The sequence below is a fragment of the Babylonia areolata genome, chromosome 22 (assembly GCF_041734735.1).
Source record: "Babylonia areolata isolate BAREFJ2019XMU chromosome 22, ASM4173473v1, whole genome shotgun sequence".
NCBI classification, from domain to species: Eukaryota; Metazoa; Mollusca; class Gastropoda; order Neogastropoda; family Buccinidae; genus Babylonia; species Babylonia areolata.
The window spans coordinates 47,213,668-47,236,004 of record NC_134897.1 but is presented as its reverse complement, the minus strand read 5'-3'; the positions used below and the strand labels follow the sequence as shown (position 1 = coordinate 47,236,004).

General features: G+C 45.2%; 1 pseudogene; it reads right to left on the bottom strand.

The window, feature by feature from the left end:
• Positions 1-2,615: 2,615 nt before the first annotated feature.
• Positions 2,616-20,755, bottom strand: LOC143297474 (uncharacterized; annotated as a pseudogene).
• Positions 20,756-22,337: the final 1,582 nt, after the last annotated feature.

The following is a 22,337-nucleotide window of genomic DNA, read 5'->3' as shown; positions in this document are numbered from 1 at the left end:
GGTTACATGGTACCAGTAGCAAGGGCTATGCCCCTGACCTGACACACATTAGTCAGTCAGTTCAGAGCTGATAGCCCAATAGTTCTTAAAACCAGTCACAGATGAACCACAAAACAATGTAAAAACGTCAATTTAAACCAGTCACTGAGGAAGCGATAAAACATTAAAACATCAATAAACCAGTCACAGATGAACCACTAAATCAATGTTAAAACGTCCATTAAAACCAGTCACTGAGGAAGCGATAAAACATTAAAATGTCAATAAACCAGTCACAGATGAACCACTAAATCAATGTAAAAACGTCAATTCAAATTAGTCACGGAGGAAGCGATGAAACACTGTTAAAACGTCAATAAAAACCAGTCACAGAGGAACCACTAAAACACTGTTAAAACGTCAATAAAAACCAGTCACAGAGGAACCACTAAAACACTGTTAAAACGTCAATAAAACCAGTCACAGAGTAACCACTAAAACACTGTTAAAACGTCAATAAAACCAGTCACAGAGGAACCACTAAAACACTGTTAAAACGTCAATAAAACCAGTCACAGAGGAACCACTAAAACACTGTTAAAACGTCAATAAAACCAGTCACAGATGAACCACTAAATCAATGTAAAAACGTCAATTCAAATTAGTCACGGAGGAAGCGATGAAACACTGTTAAAACGTCAATAAAAACCAGTCACAGAGGAACCACTAAAACACTGTTAAAACGTCAATAAAAACCAGTCACAGAGGAACCACTAAAACACTGTTAAAACGTCAATAAAACCAGTCACAGAGTAACCACTAAAACACTGTTAAAACGTCAATAAAACCAGTCACAGAGGAACCACTAAAACACTGTTAAAACGTCAATAAAAACCAGTCACAGAGGAACCACTAAAACACTGTTAAAACGTCAATAAAACCAGTCACAGAGGAACCACTAAAACACTGTTAAAACGTCAATAAAAACCAGTCACAGAGTAACCACTAAAACACTGTTAAAACGTCAATAAAACCAGTCACAGAGGAACCACTAAAACACTGTTAAAACGTCAATAAAACCAATCACATATGAACCACTAAAACACTGTTAAAACGTCAATAAAAACCAGTCACAGACGAACCACTAAAACACTGTTAAAACGTCAATAAAAACCAGTCACAGAGGAACCACTAAAACACTGTTAAAACGTCAATAAAAACCAGTCACAGAGGAACCACTAAAACACTGTTAAAACGTCAATAAAACCAGTCACAGAGGAACCACTAAATCAATGGAAAAAGGTCAATTAAAACTAGTTACAGAGGAAGTGATGAAACACTGTTAAAACGTCAATAAACCAATCACAGAAGAAGCGATAAAACACTGTTAAAACGTCAATAAACCAATCACAGAAGAAGCGATAAAACACTGTTAAAACGTCAGTTAAAACCAGTACAGAAGAAGCGATAAAACACTGTGAAAACGTCAGTTAAAACCAGTCACAAAAGATAAAGCATTGTTAAAACGCCAATAAACCAGTCACAGAGGTACCACTAAAACACTGTTAAAAACGTCAGTTAAAACCAGCCACAGAGGAACCGATAAAACATTGTTAAAACGTCAGTTAAAACCAGTCACGTAGAAAGCGATAAAACATTGTTTAAATGTCAATTAAAACCAGTCACAGAAGAAGCGCTAAAACACTGTTAGTAGCAGTAGTATAGGGGTGTTGAAATCAACACTCGGGACCTCGGACCATGGGGTTTCGTGGGTTCTCATGGGTTGAACCATCTTTAGTTGTCACGAAGCCTGTAGCTTAATTATGACGTCATATGATGGTTGTTGAACTTGAAAACAAGATTGACTACTTTATAATTATGGTCTTGACTTTAACTTACTTATTTTTTTTATATATTTTTAATTAATTAGAGGTTTGCTTTGTATATCAGTGATTTTGATGGTGGTGTATGTTTAGTACATACATACATGCAAATATTTCCAAGATGATAGAAAGACAGCGTGATTACAAGCATGACAGAAATTTCGGCTGAGTTGCTTTGTACATCGAGTTGTGACTGTACATAGGTAGGTATGCGACATAGAAAGACAGAGCCAAATAAATGCTTTATTGTATGCACACGGATCTCGGGGTCTCATGGAGGTCTCAGGGGTTGAATGATCTTCAAGCCTGTAGCTTAATTATGGCGTCATATGATGGTTGAGGGAAAACTTGAAAACAAGAGTGACTACTTTATATAATCTTGACCTTTATGTCTTCTTCTTCTTCTTCTTTAAAAAAAATTAATTTGATATTTGCTTTGTATGTCAGTGATTTTGATGTTGGTGTATGTTTAGTATATGCATACATGCAAATATTTCCCAGATGATTGAAAGACAGCGTGATAACAAGCATGAAATAATTTTAGGCTGAGTTGCTTTGTGCAAAGTGCAACAATACCATCCCCCTTTGAACTCCAATTTGAAAAGTTCTGGTGTTCTGTTGTCAAACCTTTGTTGCTGGGCACTGCATGGTGGAGGGTTCCAAACTTTTCATTGGGTTTTGCTTTGAACGAAGTCAGCGCGATGTTCATCGCAAGCCTGAGCAGGGAACCACTTGTGCCATTCTTGGTAGAACTCAGAAAACAAGGTCTGGCTGGATGGCATCTTCCAGGGATTTGGTGGAAAGAACCATGTATAGAGAGTCTGTGTCCATCTCACATAGTTAGTAGTCATCCCTTGACACAAACCTATCCACGAAATCATAGTGAAACTCCAGCATCCTACTTTTCGCGAATTGGTAGACAAAGAATCCAATGTGATTGGGTAAACTCCACTTGAGTGTTGACTTGGACATTTCAATTTCATGTTTATCCTCTGTTAAAGGTGTCAGCTTTCGAAAAAAAAGAGGGTCATTGATGTATTTTTGTACACCTTCCTTGTCTACATAAGACACGTTGGTGTGTTTTGAAATATTGGCGATTGTCTTCCCTTATGCAGAGTTCCCAAGGGGTTTGAAGGTGTCAGCCAAGATAGCTTTTGATGGATCCTGATCCCCTTGTCGACGAACTTGGGAGATTGTCTCTCCAAACTTCTGAAAATATCGCTGAGGACGATACCGCATCACTTGTTGAATGTCTGTCACAATCAGTCCGTGCTGAAGATACCAGCGAAGCAGAGATGCCTTTTCCAAAGTAACTAGCAAGGAGTGCTCGTCTTGGATGGGTCAGGAAACCATGGCGTTCAGCATATTCCTGCATAAATGGTACAATGTCATCTTTGGACACAAGGACGTTCTTGAAAATGGGTTGCAATTCACTGAAATGCCCACGGAGGTGTTCGGGAACTTCAATATCACACTGCACAAGTCCAAAGAAGTCCCCACTTTCCACAGCATGAAGGATATCTTTCTCTGTGATGGTGCCATGATTGAACGTGTGCTGCTCAGGAAACCGGTTTTCAACAAAATGCCTGATCTCAGCCTTTTTTCGCTTTTCCTTCTCCCACTCACATTCCCACATTTCCACGACCTTGACGCCCACTTATTTTCTAGATACTGAGTGATACCGCTGTATTGTCTCGCAGTTCTTTCAGAGACTTGCCATTGAAGGGATTGGTGGTCAAGTGCCTTGTCTTCTCACACTCATGGCCATGCCAAAGACATCCATGGGACTGGTAGGCAGTGTTTGCAGTTGCGTCCCACCCATCCACGCGGATATGTCGTTTTCCCACAGTGTGCTCCTTTCTGTTAAATTTGTGTTGTGGATGGATCTTGTTTTGGTGCATTGTCCACTCCAACCATTATTGAATTTGTGTTGTAGGTGGATCTTGTTTTGGTGCATTGTCCACTCCAACCATTATTGAATTTGTGTTGTAGGTGGATCTTGTTTTGGTGCATTGTCCACTCCAACCATTATTGAATTTGTGTTGTAGATGGATCTTGTTTTGGTGCATTGTGCACTCCAACCATTATTGAATTTGTGTTGTAGATGGATCTTGTTTTGGTGCATTGTCCACTCCACCCATTATTGAATTTGTGTTGTAGATGGATCTTGTTTTGGTGCATTGTCCACTCCAACCATTATTGAATTTGTGTTGTAGGTGGATCTTGTTTTGGTGCATTGTCCACTCCAACCGTTATTGAATTTGTGTTGTAGGTGGATCTTGTTTTGGTGCATTGTCCACTCCAACCGTTATTGAATTTGTGTTGTAGATGGATCTTGTTTTGGTGCATTGTCCACTCCAACCGTTATTGAATTTGTGTTGTAGATGGATCTTGTTTTGGTGCATTGTCCACTCCAACCATTATTGAATTTGTGTTGAAGATGGATCTTGTTTTGGTGCATTGTCCACTCCAACCATTATTGAATTTGTGTTGTAGATGGATCTTGTTTTGGTGCATTGTCCACTCCAACCATTATTGAATTTGTGTTGTAGATGGATCTTGTTTTGGTGCATTGTGCACTCGAACCATCATTGAATTTGTGTTGTAGGTGGATCTTGTTTTGGTGCATTGTCCACTCCAACCAATATGAAATTTATGTTGTAGGTGGATCTTGTTTTGGTGCATTGTCCACTCCAACCACTCTCTGGACATTTTACCATAAGTGTCATTTTTTTCTGCTCTGAAATTGTTGTCTCTTCGTCGACGCACACGGTGTTCAGTTGGCATGTCTTACATCAAGGCCCACAGGTACAAGGCATTAGCGTCGTACCCTTCCAAGCTTTTGTCCACCTTGTTCTCGAATTGGAGTGATATCTTTTTCATGGTAGCGGTGAAAAATCATGGACGGACCTCCCACCATTTGTTCCCTGAGCAGTCCATGAAAATCTTTGTGATTTTCAGGAATCAGGGAGAAGAACACCTCCGAAGGTAACGTCTTGAACAGACAGCGGAGTGTGAGACCAGGAACACCAAGTGTCATTATTAGCCGTCGTAACACCTGTCCTGTTCCTCTGACTGTCGTTATTAACCGTCATAACACCTGTCCTGTTCCACTGTCTGTCGTTATTAACCGTTATAACACCTGTCCTGTTTCTCTGGCTGTCGTTATTAACCGTCATAACACCTGTCCTGTTTCTCTCGCTGTCGTTATTAACCGTCATAACACCTGTCCTGTTCCTGTGATTGTCGTTATTAACCGTCATAACACATGTCCTGTTTCTCTGGCTGTCGTTATTAACCGTCATAACACCTGCCCTGTTCCTATGGCTGTCGGTATTAACCATCATAACACCTGTCATGTTCCTGTGACTGTCTTTATCAACGGTGATAACACCTGTCCTGTTCCTATGGCTGTCGGTATTAACCGTCATAACACCTGTCCTGATCCTTTGACTGTCGTTATTAACCGTCATAACACCTGTCCTGTTCCTATGGCTGTCGTTATTAACCGTCATAACACCTGTCCTGTTTCTCTGACTGTCGTTATTAACCGTCATAACACCTGTCCTGTTCCTATGGCTGTCGGTATTAACCGTCATAACACCTGTCCTGATCCTTTGACTGTCGTTATTAACCGTCATAACACCTGTCCTGATCCTTTGACTGTCGTTATTAACCGTCATAACACCTGTCCTGTTCCTATGGCTGTCGTTATAAACCGTCATAACAACTGTCCTGTTAATGTGACTGGCGGTATTAACCGTCACAACACCTGTCTTATTTTCCAAATGTCGTTATTAACTGTCATAACACCTGCCCTGTTTATCTGGCTGTCGTTATTAACCGTCATAACACCTGTCCCGTTTCTCTGACTGTCGTTATCAACGGTCATAACACCTGTCCTGTTCCTATGACTGTCGTTATTAACCGTCATAACACCTGTCCTGTTTCTCTGGCTGTCGTTATTAACCGTCATAACACCTGTCCTGTTTCTCTCGCTGTCGTTATCAACGGTCATAACACCTGTCCTGTTCCTATGACTGTCGTTATTAACCGTCATAACACCTGTCCTGTTTCTCTGGCTGTCGTTATTAACCGTCATAACACCTGTCCTGTTCCTGTGACTGTCGTTATTAACCGTCACAACACCAGTCATGTTCGTCTGACTGTCGTTATTAACCGTCATAACACCTGTCCTGTTCCTGTGACTGTCGTTATTAACAGTCATATTACCTGTCCTGTTTCTCTGGCTGTCGTTATTATCCGTCGTTAACACCTGTTGCTGTGACTGTCGTTATTAAACGTCATAACACCTGTCCTGTTGCTGTGACTGTCGTTATTAACCGTCATAACACCAGTCATGTTCGTCTGACTGTCGTTATTAACGGTCATATTACCTGTCCTGTTTCTCTGGCTGTCGTTATTAACCGTCATAACACCTGTCCTGTTTGTCTGGCTGTCGTTATTAACCGTCATCACACCTGTGCTGTTGCTGTGACTGTCGTTATTAACCGTCATAACACCAGTCATGTTCGTCTGACTGTCGTTATTAACGGTCATATTACCTGTCCTGTTTCTCTGACTGTCGTTATTAACCGTCATAACACCTGTCCTGTTTCTCTGGCTGTCGTTATTAACCGTCATAACACCTGTCCTGTTTCTGTGACTGTCGTTATTAACCGTCATAACACCTGTCCTGTTCTCTGGCTGTCGTTATTAACCGTCATAACACCTGTCCTGTTTCTCTGGCTGTCGTTATTAACCGTCATAACACCTGTCCTGTTCCTGTGACTGTCGTTATTAACCGTCATAACACCTGTCCTGTTTCTCTGGCTGTCGTTATTAACCGTCATAACACCTGTCCTGTTTCTCTGGCTGTCGTTATTAACCGTCATAACACCTGTTGCTGTGACTGTCGGTATTAACCGTCAAAACACCTGTCCTGTTCCTGTGACTGTCGTTATTAACCGTCATAACACCTGTCCTGTTTCTCTGACTGTCGTTATTAACCGTCATTTCACCTGTCCTGTTCCTATGACTGTCGTTATTAACCGTCATAACACCTGTCCTGTTTCTCTGACTGTCGTTATTAACCGTCATAACACCTGTCCTATTTCTCTGACTGTCGTTATTAACCGTCATTTCACCTGTCCTGTTCCTATGACTGTCGTTATTAACCGTCATAACACCTGTCCTGTTTCTCTGACTGTCGTTATTAACCGTCTAACACCTGTCCTGTTCCTGTGACTGTCGTTATTATCCGTCATAACACCTGTCCTGTTTCTCTGGCTGTCGTTATTAACCGTCATAACACCTGTTGCTGTGACTGTCGGTATTAACCGTCAAAACACCTGTCCCGTTCCTGTGACTGTCGTTATTAACCGTCATTTCACCTGTCCTGTTCCTGTGACTGTCGTTATTAACCGTCATAACACCTGTCCTGTTCCTATGACTGTCGTTATTAACCGTCAAAACACCGGTCCTGTTCCTGTGACTGTCGTTATTAACCGTCATAACACCTGTCCTGTTTCTCTGACTGTCGTTATTAACCGTCATTTCACCTGTCCTGTTCCTATGACTGTCGTTATTAGCCGTCATAACACCTGTCCTGTTTCTCTGACTGTCGTTATTAACCGTCATAACACCTGTCCTGTTTCTCTGACTGTCATTATTAACCGTCATTTCACCTGTCCTGTTCCTATGACTGTCGTTATTAACCGTCATAACACCTGTCCTGTTTCTCTGACTGTCGTTATTAACCGTCTTAACACCTGTCCTGTTCCTATGACTGTCGTTATTAACCGTCATAACACCTGTCCTGTTCCTGTGACTGTCGTTATTAACCGTCATAACACCTGTCCTGTTCCTGTGACTGTCGTTATTAACCGTCATAACACCTGTCCTGTTTCTCTGGCTGTCGTTATTAACCGTCATAACACCTGTTGCTGTGACTGTCGGTATTAACCGTCAAAACACCTGTCCTGTTCCTGTGACTGTCGTTATTAACCGTCATAACACCTGTCCTGTTCCTGTGACTGTCGTTATTAACCGTCATAACACCTGTCCTGTTCCTGTGACTGTCGTTATTAACCGTCATAACACCTGTCCTGTTTCTCTGGCTGTCGTTATTAACCGTCATAATACCAGTCATGTTCGTCTGACTGTCGTTATTAACCGTCATAACCCCTGTCCTGTTTCTGTGACTGTCGTTATTAACCGTCATAACACGTGTCATGTTTGTCTGACTGTCGTTATTAACCGTCATAACACCTGTCCTGTTTCTCTGGCTGTCGTTATCAACCGTCATAACACCTGTCCTGTTTCTCTGGCTGTCGTTATTAACCGTCATAACACCTGTCATGTTTCTCTGGCTGTCGTTATTAACCGTCATAACACCTGTCCTGTTTCTCTGGCTGTCGTTATTAACCGTCATAACGCCTGTCCTGTTTCTCTGGCTGTCATTAACCGTCATAACACCTGTCCTGTTTCTCTGGCTGTCGGTATTAACTGTCATAACACCTGTCCTGTTCTCCTGGCTGTCAGTATTAACCATCATAACATCCGCTCCGCTCCTGTGGCTGTCATTATTAACCGCCATATAACATCACCTGTTTTATGTATGATGGTGACTCAACTTTGCAACCGTGTAGCTCTTGGTAATATTCGCTACGTTCTGAAAACAACTGACTGCTTGGCCGACATTCAAAACTAGGTGACAAAACAAGTTACAACCAAATCCATCTTGACAGGAGCCAGACGAAAACTGTGTTCAGTCACTAGCGATTCTGTACAACTCGGCACTACATCCCTTCCTCTTTCCAGTATAACCATGGACCTCGGTGTTACACTTGATAATACAGTCTTCATGCTCAGCTTGTTGTGCGTTAATTATCTGTTGTATAGCTTCGTTTGTGTTTCGTTGAATATAATTTGTAAAAAAATAAAAATAAAAAAAAATTAAAGAAGAGGAAGAAGAAAATGAAACTCTCCACGCAAGAGTGCAGGAGCCATGCCTGTCAATTCTGCTAACTCCGGTAAAAGAGAATCAATAATATTTCCATACATCTGTGTACTGACGCCACATCTGTACTTGTCGCTTGTCCCATTCTCTGGCCCCACCATTGAACTCTGTCCTGTCTGGTTATCCACTTCATCAATCAACTCAGTTCAGTACATAGAACAGAGTGCTGTCACTTCAATGGCTCCCCGTCTGTACGTAGAGTCACCAACAAGGAAATGTAAGGTCGCCACTCTACAAATGCATCAACAAAATTGTTCCCCATCTTTTGGTGCCTGTCCCCACGTCCACAACCCGTCATCCCTCTCCGGCCAGCCAGCTGTTCACTCTGCACTGACATGGTCACATTTAAACACCCCACTTCAGTCTGCTTTGTTCACACTGACATGGTCACATCTGCTGTGTTCACATTGACATGGTCACATCTAAACACCCCACTTCAGTCTGCTGTGACTCAGCTTCACATTGACATGGTCACATTTAAAGACCCCAATTCTGTCTGCTGTGTTCACACTGACATGGCCACATTTAAACACCCCACTACAGTCTGCTGTGTTCACATTGACATGGTCACATTTAAACACCCCACTACAGTCTGCTGTGTTCACACTGACATGGTCACATTTAAACACCCCACTTCTGTCTGCTGTGTTCACATTGACATGGTCACATCTGCTGTGTTCACACTGACATGGTCACATCTGCTGTGTTCACACTGACATGGTCACATTTAAACATCCAACTACAGTCTGCTGTGTTCACATTGACATGGTCACATTTAAACACCCCACTTCTTTCTGCTGTGTTCACATTGACATGGCCACATTTAAACACCCCACTACAGTCTGCTGTGTTCACACTGACATGGTCACATCTGCTGTGTTCACACTGACATGGCCACATTTAAACACCCCACTACAGTCTGCTGTGTTCACATTGACATGGTCACATTTAAACACCCCACTACAGTCTGCTGTGTTCACATTGACATGGTCACATCTGCTGTGTTCACACTGACATGGCCACATTTAAACACCCCACTACAGTCTGCTGTGTTCACATTGACATGGTCACATCTGCTGTATTCACATTGACATGGCCACATTTAAACACCCCACTTCAGTCTGCTGTGTTCACATTGACATGGTCACATTTAAACACCCCATTACAGTCTTCAGTGTTCACTTTGACATGGTCACATCTGCTGTATTCACATTGACATGGCCACATTTAAACACTCCACTACAGTCTGCTGTGTTCACATTGACATGGTCATATCTGCTGTGTTCACACTGACATGGTCACATTTAAACACCCCACTTCAGTCTGCTGTGTTCACATTGACATGGTCACATCTGCTGTGTTCACACTGACATGGTCACATTTAAACATCCCACTTCAGCCTGCTGTGTTCACACTGACATGGCCACATTTAAACACTCCACTACAGTCTGCTGTGTTCACATTGACATGGCCACATTTAAACACTCCACTACAGTCTGCTGTGTTCACATTGACATGGCCACATTTAAACACCCCACTTCAGTCTGCTGTGTTCACATTGACATGGTCACATTTAAACACCCCACTACAGTCTGCTGTGTTCACACTGACATGGTCACATTTAAACACCCCACTTCAGTCTGCTGTGTTCACATTGACATGGCCACATTTAAACACCCCACTTCAGTCTGCTGTGTTCACATTGACATGGCCACATTTAAACACCCCACTACAGTCTGCTGTGTTCACATTGACATGGCCACATTTAAACACCCCACTACAGTCTGCTATGTTCACATTGACATGGCCTCTGTGTTCACACTGACATGGTCACATTTAAACATCCCACTTCAACCTGCTGTGTTCACACTCACATGGCCACATTTAAACACTCCACTACAGCCTGCTGTGTTCACATTGACATGGCCACATTTAAACACTCCACTACAGCCTGCTGTATTCACATTGACATGGCCACATTTAAACACCCCACTTCTGTCTGCTGTGTTCACACTGACATGACCACATTTAAACACTCCACTACAGCCTGCTGTGTTCACATTGACATGGCCACATTTAAACACCCCACTTCTGTCTGCTGTTTTCACATTGACATGGTCACATCTGCTGTGTTCACATTGACATGGTCACATTTAAACACGCCACTTCAGTCTGCTGTGTTCACATTGACATGGTCACATCTGCTGTATTCACATTGACATGGCCACATTTAAACACCCCACTTCAGTCTGCTGTGTTCACATTGACATGGTCACATCTGCTGTATTCACATTGACATGGTCACATTTAAACACCCCACTTCAGTCTGCTGTGTTCACATTGACATGGTCACATGTGTTCACATTGACATGGCCACATTTAAACACCCACTCAGCGCTGTGTTCAATCATCACATTTAACACCCTAGTCTTCGTGTCACATTGACATGTCACATCTGCTGTATTCACATTGACATGGCCACATTTAAACACCCACTACAGTCTGCTGTGTTCACATTGACATGGTCACATTTAAACACCCCACTTCAGTTCTGGTTCACATGACATGGTCGATTAAACACCCCACTTCAGTCTGCTGTGTTCATATTGACATGGTCACTTAAAACCCCATTCATCTGCTGTGTTCATATTGACATGGTCACATTTAACACCCCACTCATGCTGTGTCACTTGACATGTCACATTAAACACCCCACTACAGTCTGCTGTGTTCACTTGACAGGCACATCTGCGTGTCACATGACAGTCACATCTAAACACCCCACTTCAGCCTGCTGGTTCACACTGACATGGCCACATTTAAACACCCCACTACAGTCTGCTGTGTTCACATTGACATGGTCACATCTGCTGTGTTCACACTGACATGGTCACATCTAAACACTCCACTACAGTCTGCTGTGTTCACACTGACATGGCCACATTTAAACACCCCACTACAGCCTGCTGTGTTCACATTGACATGGCCACATTTAAACACTCCACTACAGCACGCTGTGTCTCCAATCCATCAGCTAGCAATCAGCTCCTGATTTGTCTTCGGGCGAAGTTCACGCACACCTGTAAGTCAGCCACAAAAACTCGCACGTTTCCAGGATAGTCGTTTTTGACCCTGACGGTCGCACAGATCACTTCCTTTCTTTCATCATTGAAAGCTGCTCTTGAGCATGCATGTGAATGAATTTGTACACTGCTTTGGTCATTTCACATTCTTTCGTTCATCCTCTCGGGAGTTTGTGTGTATGTCTGTAAATGATAAGTATATGAAGTAGTTTGATCCTGCTATAACATCCCCCAAACGACACAATCCTGTAACAACACACCTTACGGCACAATCATGTTATAACACCTCGCGGCACAATCATGTAACAACACACCTTACAGCACAATCCTGCAACAACACACCTTACACAACACACTTACGGCACAATCATGTAACAACACACCTTACAGCACAATCCTGTAACAGCAAATCCTGTAACAACACACCTTACACAACACACTTACGGCACAATCGTGCAACAACACACCTCACGGATGTGAAAAACCTCACGGCACAATCGTGTAACAACACACCTTACGGATGTGAAAAACCTCACGGCACAATCCTGTAACAACACACCTTACACAACACACTTACGGCACAATCGTGCAACAACACACCTTACGGGATGTGAAAAACCTCACGGCACAATCGTGTAACAACACACCTTACGGATGTGAAAAACCTCACGGCACAATCCTGTAACAACACACCTCACGGATGTGAAAAAACCTCACGGCACAATCCTGTAACAACACACCTTACGGATGTGAAAAACCTCACGGCACAATCGTGTAACAATACACCCTCACGGCACAATCCTGTAACAACGCACCTTACAGCAGTAGCCATGGTCAGGTCAGATAGATATATCTGCTACTGGTAACCTGGATCCCAGTACTACCTTCACAGATAGATATATCAGCTACTGGTAACCTGGATCCCAGTACTACCTTCACAGACAGATATACCTGCTACTGGTAACCTGGATCCCAGAACTACCTTCACAGATAGATATATCAGCTACTGGTAACCTGGATCCCAGTACTACCTTCACAGATAGATATATCAGCTACTGGTAACCTGGATCCCAGTACTACCTTCACAGATAGATATATCAGCTACTGGTAACCTGGATCCCAGTACTACCTTCACAGATAGATATATCAGCTACTGGTAACCTGGATCCCAGTACTACCTTCACAGATAGATATATCTGCTACTGGTAACCTGGATCCCAGTACTACCTTCACAGGGTCGAATTGCTGGCGACTAAACCAGCACCCCCACCAGTCCTCTCAGGACAGTGAGGAGGGTGGCTAGACACCCTGGTGAAAATAAATGACCCATTAAAGGGCGCCAGCTCTAGAGAGCTACCTGCGGCCACCTAGCTAAGGGAGTAAACCCTGACAGAAAATCCGGTGTAGGGGCCCCTAAGGCAGTTGGATGGCAAACTTTGTCAGATTCCGGCAGCTCCTGTGGCCGCGTTGGCACCAAAACGTAACAGCCTTGCTGTTCCTTTGGATCTGTCAGCGAGGTGGAGAGGGGGGACAAGCTGCATGGGCAACAGCCTGTCTTCCATATTACATTGCCCAGGCTTATATCTGTCCATCCATCCACAAACACCTTGCACATTGCACCTAAAACCTGGAGAGGACACTCCAGCTTCGCTACTAGCACTAGCGTCAGAACAACACGTGAAGCAACAGTTACCGGTTATAAGTTAGCGCTCAAATGGCATAGAGCCGACGCCAGGAGTTGCTTCTGACGGTGGGAGGGACCCTCGCGTCCCACTGGACAGCTACCGCCCGCCCAAGCTGAGCAGCCCCCAGCCAGTTAGGTGCTGTCCCGCCACGACCTGCCTTCTTCTATGGGTGTATGAAGATTAGAATATCCGACAAGCAGGTCGTTGATTTCCGCACCAGGCAAAAGGAAAACTTCAAGAAACGGATCAATAATGAAACTGGTCTGTTGGAATGTCCGGACAATGATTCCTTGGCTCTCCCAAGATCTGCAAGACATCAGCGACGCCAGAAAGACGGCCGTCATAAACAGCGAGCTGAAGAGACAAAATGTGGACATTGCCACTCCGCAGGAAACACGGCTGGCTGACTCAGGAACACTAAAGGAGAGGGACTACACCTTCTTCTGGCAAGAAAAGAGCTCTGATGCCCCAAGAGAGTACGGAGTAGGCTTTGCAGTCAGGAACAGCCTGTTGAACAAGATTGAACGAGGCAGCGGCGGTTCAGAACGACTATTGACTCTCCGCCTCAACACCTCCGAAGGCTGTCACTCTCGTCAGCGCATATGCTCCAACACGGTCCGCCTCTCCAGACGCCAAGGATGAGTTCTACGAAAATCTCGCATCAACCATAAGGAACATCCCCAGGACATAACTTGTTCTCCTGGGCGACTTCAGTGCCTGAGTGGGTGCAGACGATTCGTGGCCCTCCTGTCTCAGCTCCTCTGGAGTGGGGAAATGAATGAGAATGGACAGTGGCTACTTGAGTTTTTTGTACCTGCCATGAACTGTGCATCGCCAAATCCTTCAAGACGAAGCCCCAACACAAAGTCTCCTGGGGGCACCCGCGCTCAAAACACTGGCACCAACTGGATCTGATCCTAGTAAGACGAGCTGCCATCAAAAACATTCTCCACACTCGCTCTTACCACAGCGCAGACTGCGACACAGACCACTCTCTGGTATGCTGCAAGATCAGACTGCAACCAAAGAAGTTCCACTGCTCAAAGAAACAAGGGAACTCTCGCATTGACGTCAGCAATATATCTCAGCCAGACCTTGTAAAACAGTTTACAGAGGCCTTTGAGAGAGAATTCGATGCATTGCAGCCCAGAGACTCTGCCACAGAAAGATGGGAAACGCTACGAGACACGATGCACCGCATTCCTATGGCCACCTTTGGGAAGAAAACCGCGAAGTCCCATGACTGGTTTGAGGCCAGATCATCAGAGATGACTCCCAGTATTGAGGCCAAGCGCGCTGCACTCACTGAATACAAACGGTCACCCAGTGAGAAGAACCTACAAATCCTCAGGGCCGCCAGGAGTAAGGTTCAGTTTAACGCCAGGCGATGTGCAAATGAGTACTGGACAGAGCTCGGCGAAGAGATACAGAATGCTGCTGAAAGAGGCAACATCCGAGGGATGTAAGATGGTATCAAGAAGGCACTGGGACCAACACAGAGCAAGACTGGCCCCCTCAGATCCTCCACTGGGGAAGTAATCAACGATCCTAGCCAGCACATGGAGAGATGGGCAGAACACTACTCCGACCTCTACTCCACAGAAAACATGGTATCCAATTCAGCCCTCAATGCCATCAAGTACATGCCGGTCATGGAAGAACTTGACACAGAGCCAATTGATTACGAACTCAGCAAGGCCATTAACAGCCTGACATCAGGCAAGGCACCTGGCAGTGACGGGATCCCCCCAGACCTCATTAAACAATGCAAGACTACTCTTCTGCATCCTCTGCACACAGTCCTCTGTCAGTGCTGGAATGAGGGAGCTGTACCGCAGGACATGAGGGACACCAAGATTATCATCCTCTACAAAAACAAGGGTGAAAGGAACAACTGCAACAACTACAGAGGCATCTCACTTCTCAGCATTGTAGGCAAATTCTACGCTCTGGTCTTCCTAATTCGCCTGCAGAAACTGGCCGAACGCGTTTACACGGAATCACAGTGCGTTTCCGAGCAGATAGATCCATGGTAGACATGATCTTCTCCCTTCGCCAAATCCAGGAGAAGTGCAGAGAGCAGAGGATTGTATGTCGCATTCATTGACCTCACCAAGGCCTTTGACCTAGTCAGCAGAGACGGCCTTTTCAGGGCTCTTCAAAAGATCGGCTGCCCCCCCCCCCCCCCCCCCCAAACTGCACAGCTTGATCGAGTCCTTCCACTCCAACATGAAAGGGACGGTGCAGTTTAATGGTAGCCTCTCCAAGCCCTTCAACGTACGCAGTGGTGTCAAACAAGGCTGTGTCCTCGCCCCCACCCTATTTGGAATCTTCTTTGTTCTTCTCCTGAGACATGCGTTCAGCACAGCGGGAGAAGGGATCTACCTGCGGACCAGATCGGATGGCAGGCTCTTCAATCTCGCCCGCCACAGAGCAAGGACAAAAGTCCGCGAAGCCCTCATAAGAGACATGCTTTTTGCTGACGATGCCACAGTTGTGACTCACACTCAGCGGGACGTGCAGTCACTAATGGACCACTTCTCAGGCCGGCAAAGATTTCGGTCTGACCATCAGTCTCAAGAAGACAAATGTCCTAGGCCAAGACACGCCATCTCCACCAGCCATCATTATTGATGACTGCGAGCTTGAAGCTATCCATCAATTCACTTACCTTGGGTCCACCATCACCGGCAACCTCTCCCTTGACACCGAGATCGACAAGAGGATCGGGAAGGCAGACACAACGCTAGCCCGCCTCACACAAAGAGTGTGAACAAATCCCAAGCTGACCACGAAGACAAGGATGGCTGTATACAACGCCTGCGTCCTCAGCACCTTGCTGTATGGCAGTGAGGCGTGGACCACACATGCTCGTCAGGAGAAAAGGCTCAATACCTTCCACCTGAGAACCATACGGCGCATACTCGGCATCTCCTGGCAAGACAAGGTGACAAACACCGAAGTCCTGGCTCGCGCTGGCCTCCCGACCATGTATACCATGCTGAGTCAGCGTCGGCTGCGCTGGCTGGGCCACGTTCGCCGCATGGAAGATGGTCGCATCCCAAAAGACATCCTTTATGGAAAGCTCGCCACGGGGCAGAGAAGCATTGGCCGCCCACAGCTGAGATACGAAAACGTTTGCTAACGTGACATGAAGGCACTTGAGATCAACACTGAGTCCTGGGAGGAATTGCAGATGACCGCAACAGATGGAGAAGCACTCTCAAGAATCAGCTACGGATTAGTGAGGACAAACTGTCAGCTGCTGCAGCAGAAAAGCGAGCTCACAGAAAAGGGACAGCAGCCGACAGACCAGCATCAGCTTACACATGTGATCGCTGCGACAGTCTCTCTCGCATCGGTTTCCAGTCACAGGCGACGCTGCCTGGTCCGAGCAGACAGCCCAATTAGACATTAGATCGGATATTCTGTATCCATGGTCAGCCATGTCCGAAGGAGGCCTACACCTTACAGCACAATCCTGTTATAACACACCCTGATGGCACAATCCAATTATAACACACCCTCACGGCACAATCCTGTTATAACACCTCACGGCACAATCCTATATTATAGCCTCACTGCACAATCGATAATCCTGTTATAATACACCCTCACGGCACAGTCCTGTTATACACCTCACGGTACAATTCTATATAACATACCCTCACGGCACGATCCTGTTATACACCTCAGAGCACAATCCTGTATAACATACCCTCACGGCACAATCCTGTTATACACCTCAGAGCACAATCCTGTATAACATACCCTCACGGCACTATCCTGTTATACACCTCAGAGCACAATCCTATATAACATACCCTCACGGTACGATCCTGTTATACACCTCAGAGCACAATCCTATATAACATACCCTCACGGCACGATCCTGTTATACACCTCAGAGCACAATCCTATATAACATACCCTCACGGCACGATCCTGTTATACACCTCAGAGCACAATCCTATATAACATACCCTCACGGCACGATCCTGTTATACACCTCAGAGCACAATCCTATATAACATACTGTCACATCTCATGACAAATCAGATATGAGTGCTCAACCCCCTCATTCACCCACCCCATCTAGCTAGAGAGCAGTGTGGGTTGCGCTGATTGCATGAGATTCTCAGTCTGTCTCAATCTCAGTTCAGGCTGTCACTGAACTGAGATCAGCCTCTTCCTGGTTAGCAAGTGACAAGATTCTGGGCTTTTCGCCCGCGACTGTCAGAAGAGGCAGCCGTGCCAGTCTTTGGGTGCTTCAGGGCTGTTTGCCCGTCTTGACGCTCGTCAGTGGGGATCAGTTTCCTCCGAGTGGTTGTGTGCGCTTCGTTCTCTGTGTTCTATGTTCTTCCAGCCTTGGGGTTGTGGTACCTCTTCTGGAAGTGTTTTCAGCCTTCCGACTTTCCGTGTTCATCCACCGACTTCCCTACCCTTCCACTGACCCTCCACTGTCTCCCCGGGAACCCCTCTGCCTGCCTTTGACTTCCATAGTCCAGGCCTTCGTTGGCTGCTGCCGCTGCCTTCCGTCGCCAGCGTTTCTCTGGCCTGGTGCTCGGCTGCCTGGCTGTTCTTCGTGTTCGTCGTCACTGCTCTTAGTCTTCATCGTCACTGTTCTTCGTCGTCATCACTTGCTGTTCGTCTTCATCGTCACTGTTCTTCGTGGTCGTCGTCACTGTTCTTCGTCTTCATCGTCACTGTTCTTCGTGGTCGTCGTCACTGTTCTTCGTCATCGTCACTTGCTGTTCGTCTTCGTCGTCGTCACTTACTGTTCGTCGTCGTAGGCACTTACTGTTCGTCGTCGTCGTCACTACTTCATCGTCACTACTTCATCATCAACGTTGTGCTTGTGTTTCCATGTCTCAAAGCTCTGGGTTTGTGTGTGTGTGTGTGGGGGGGGGGGGGGGGGGGGGGGGCGGGGGGGGGGGGTGTGTGTGTTTTTATTTATCCATTCTGTTATTTAAGTGTTGTTGCAGCTGAGGTTGTGGTTATTGTTTGTGGGCAAGCTCGGTGTGTGATTAAATAAATGTGAACCCCGAATTGTTGTAGTCTGTGTTTGTGATGTCTGGGTGTTAGTGCTGGGCTGGGTGGGGGGTTCTAGTCTGCTCTCTTATAGAGCGTGACACATACCCTCACGGCACAATCCTGTTATACACCTCAGAGCACAACCCTATATAACATACCCTCACGGCACAATCCTGCTATACACCTCAGAGCACAACCCTATATAACATACCCTCACGGCACAATCCTGCTATACACCTCAGAGCACAACCCTATATAACATACCCTCACGGCACAATCCTGTTATACACCTCAGAGCACAATCCTATATAACATACCCTCACGGCACAATCCTGCTATACACCTCAGAGCACAATCCTATATGACACACCCTCACGGCACGATCCTGTGAAGGGAAAGGGAAGTGGTATCATTCCTGTTCCACAACCCACAACATACGGGCAGCCCCGTGTTGGTGACCCCGTGTGCTGCACGCCTTAGGATCACTAATGGGGACGTGCCCGGTGATGTTTGGATCCCTGCCTGCCTGGCCTGGGGGAACACGGCCCCCCCCCCCCCCCCTCCCCCAACACCCACTCCAGACCCCCTCCTCCCCCCTGGCAGTGTACTGGATACCGTGTGATCAACGTCCACTTCCCCAGCGTCACGAACCTTGCTGTCTGCCATCGATTTCTTCCCTCCCCTTTCCAGCCGGCATGCTGCTGCTTCCCTGCCCTTCATGGGGTTACCGCCCTTGCTTTTACCATCTTTCCATCGTGCCCATCTTTGAGATGATTATTGCCCTTGCTTTTAGCACCTCTTCTTTGTGATGATCCACCCTTGGTTTTAGCATCACTTCTTTGTGATTACTACTTCCCCTGGTATTGGCATCTCCTCTTTGTTATTACTTCCCTTGGTTTTTGTATAGCTTCTTTGTGATGATTTCTTCCTTGGGTTTTAGTATCGCTTCTTTGTGATTACTGCTTCCCTTGGTATCTGCTGCACTTTATTACTTCCCTTGGTATCTGCTGCTCTTGTTATTACTTCCCTTGGGTTTTGCAGCTCTTCTTTGTGATGGTTACTGCCTTGGTTTTCATATCGTTTCTGTGTGATCACTACTTCCTTGGTTTTCATTTCGTTTCTGTGTGATCACTACTTCCTTGGTTTTCATTTCGTTTCTGTGTGATCACTACTTCCTTGGTTTTCATTTCGTTTCTGTGTGATCACTACTTCTTTGGTTTTCATTTCGTTTCTGTGTGATCACTTCTTTGGTTTTCATTTCGTTTCTGTGCACTTCTTCCTTGGTTTTCATATCGTTTCTGTGTGATCACTACTCAACTGTTTTTTCATATCGTTTCTGTGTGATCACTACTCAACTGTTTTTCATATCGTTTCTGTGTGATCACTTCTCAATTGGTTTTCATATCGTTTCTGTGTGATCACTACTTCCTTGGTTTTCATATCGTTTGTGTGATCACTACTTCCTTGGTTTTCATATCGTTTGTGTGATCACTTCTCCCTTGGTTTCAGCTGCTCTTCTTTGTTATTACCTTCCTTGGTTTCATATCACTTCTGTATGATCACAACTTCCTTGGTTTTAGTATCACTCTTTCTGATAATCATCACCATTGGCTTTATCATCTCTGTGTGTGTGTGTGTGCGTGTGTGTGTGCGTGCGTGCGTGCATGGTGTGTGTTTCTCCCCTTCTTTTCACGTGCACAAAACAAGTTTGGTTTTATCGCATACCTCAATTATAAGAAAACAAAATTGGACTTTACAAAATGGGGAGTGGTGGAGGAGGAGGGAAGAGACGGGAATCTGGACGTACTTAGTGAACCTGTGGGTGATCCTGTGTGGTTTGTTGTCCGCCTTGTCACCTGCAACGTTGCAGTGTGTGCTACGTTCTTCTGACACGTTCTTCTGACAGGTTCTGACACGTTGTTCTGACACGTTCTTCTGACACATTCTTCTGACACGTTCTGACACGTTCTTATGACAGGTTCTGACACGTTCTTCTGACACGTTCTTCTGACACATTCTGACACGTTCTTCTGACAGGTTCTGACACGTTCTTCTGACAGGTTCTGACATGATCTTCTGACATGTTCTTCTGACACGTTCTTCTGACACGTTCTTCTGACAAGTAGTGCCCTGTCTGATATGAAAGATGGCGATCACACTAACCAGTTTCGAAGGACAGCCTGTTTGCTCCTGAACCTAGAAAAGTCCATTTCATTTGAGGAAAAAAAGAAAGCCTTTGTGAGGTCGATAAATTGTAAATAACAATGTTTAAGACAATACAAGGGATATGATTATGACATTGTTATAACCTAGATACAAGGAAAACGTTTATTATTCATTTTCTTCGCTTTATTTATATCTCAGCTTAGTTTTGTTCAAAACTTATGTATGTTTACGTCTTCTAGTTATGATGACATCCGTCACATATTCAGTATGTACATGTCAGGACAGGACTTTGTATCAGATTTTCTTGTTGTCCTGTTCATCGATACCTGTGTTGTATTGTGACATGTTCCAAATAAAATACTGTTTAAACCATACAAGGAAAACGTTTAGAAAGTGAGGACTTCATCAGGTGTAGGCTTGGACAGGCAGTATTGGTTTCATGTTCTTCCCGAACTGTTACACACCTGGGGCTGCAGTCACCAGAGAAGGGCGAAGGTGAAAGGAGGGAGGGAGGAAGGAAGGAGACAGACAGACACAGAGAGAGAGAGAGAGAGAGAGAAGAAATGGATTCAGAGACAGAGACACAGAAAGTGAGAAAGAGACAGGCAGACACAGAGCTCTGTCATTACTGCTGTAGTCTTTATTCAAACGCCATTGGTCAGAAAGTTTTGCACGTGCACAAATACACACACACACACACACACACCTACACACACACACACACACACACACACACGCCCTCACCCGCACACTACCAGCACTACTACCACCGCTAATGAAACAAAAACAACAATCTTCTGCACGTGCTACAAGGAATCGGTTATGCGCAAAAGAGCACGAAGACATTTTTCACAAAGAAAGTAGTAGATGATTCCTGTATAAAGTACTTATGCCATGAAAACAGCAACAAAAGTCTCTCCGTTTCAAAGATTGTCAATCTAGTTTTGTTTGGGATCAGATGAACAGGTGATCCTAAACAGACTACCAAGTAACTGACACTTGATGTGACAACACAGTGCCACAGTAACTGACACTTGATGTGACAGCACAGTGCCACAGTAACTGACACTTGATGTGACAACACAGTGCCACAGTAACTGACACTTGATGTGATGTGACAACACAGTGCCACAGTAACTGACACTTGATGTGACAACACAGTGCCACAGTAACTGACACTTGATGTGATGTGACAACACAGTGCCACAGTAACTGACACTTGATGTGATGTGACAGCACAGTGCCACAGTAACTGACACTTGATGTGACAACACAGTGCCACAGTAACGGACACTTGATGTGATGTGGCAACACAGCGCCACAGTAACTGACACTTGATGTGATGTGACAACACAGTGCCACAGTAACTGACACTTGATGTGATGTGACAGCACAGTGCCACAGTAACTGACACTTGATGTGACAACACAGTGCCACAGTAACTGACACTTGATGTGACAGCACAGTGCCACAGTAAGTGACACTT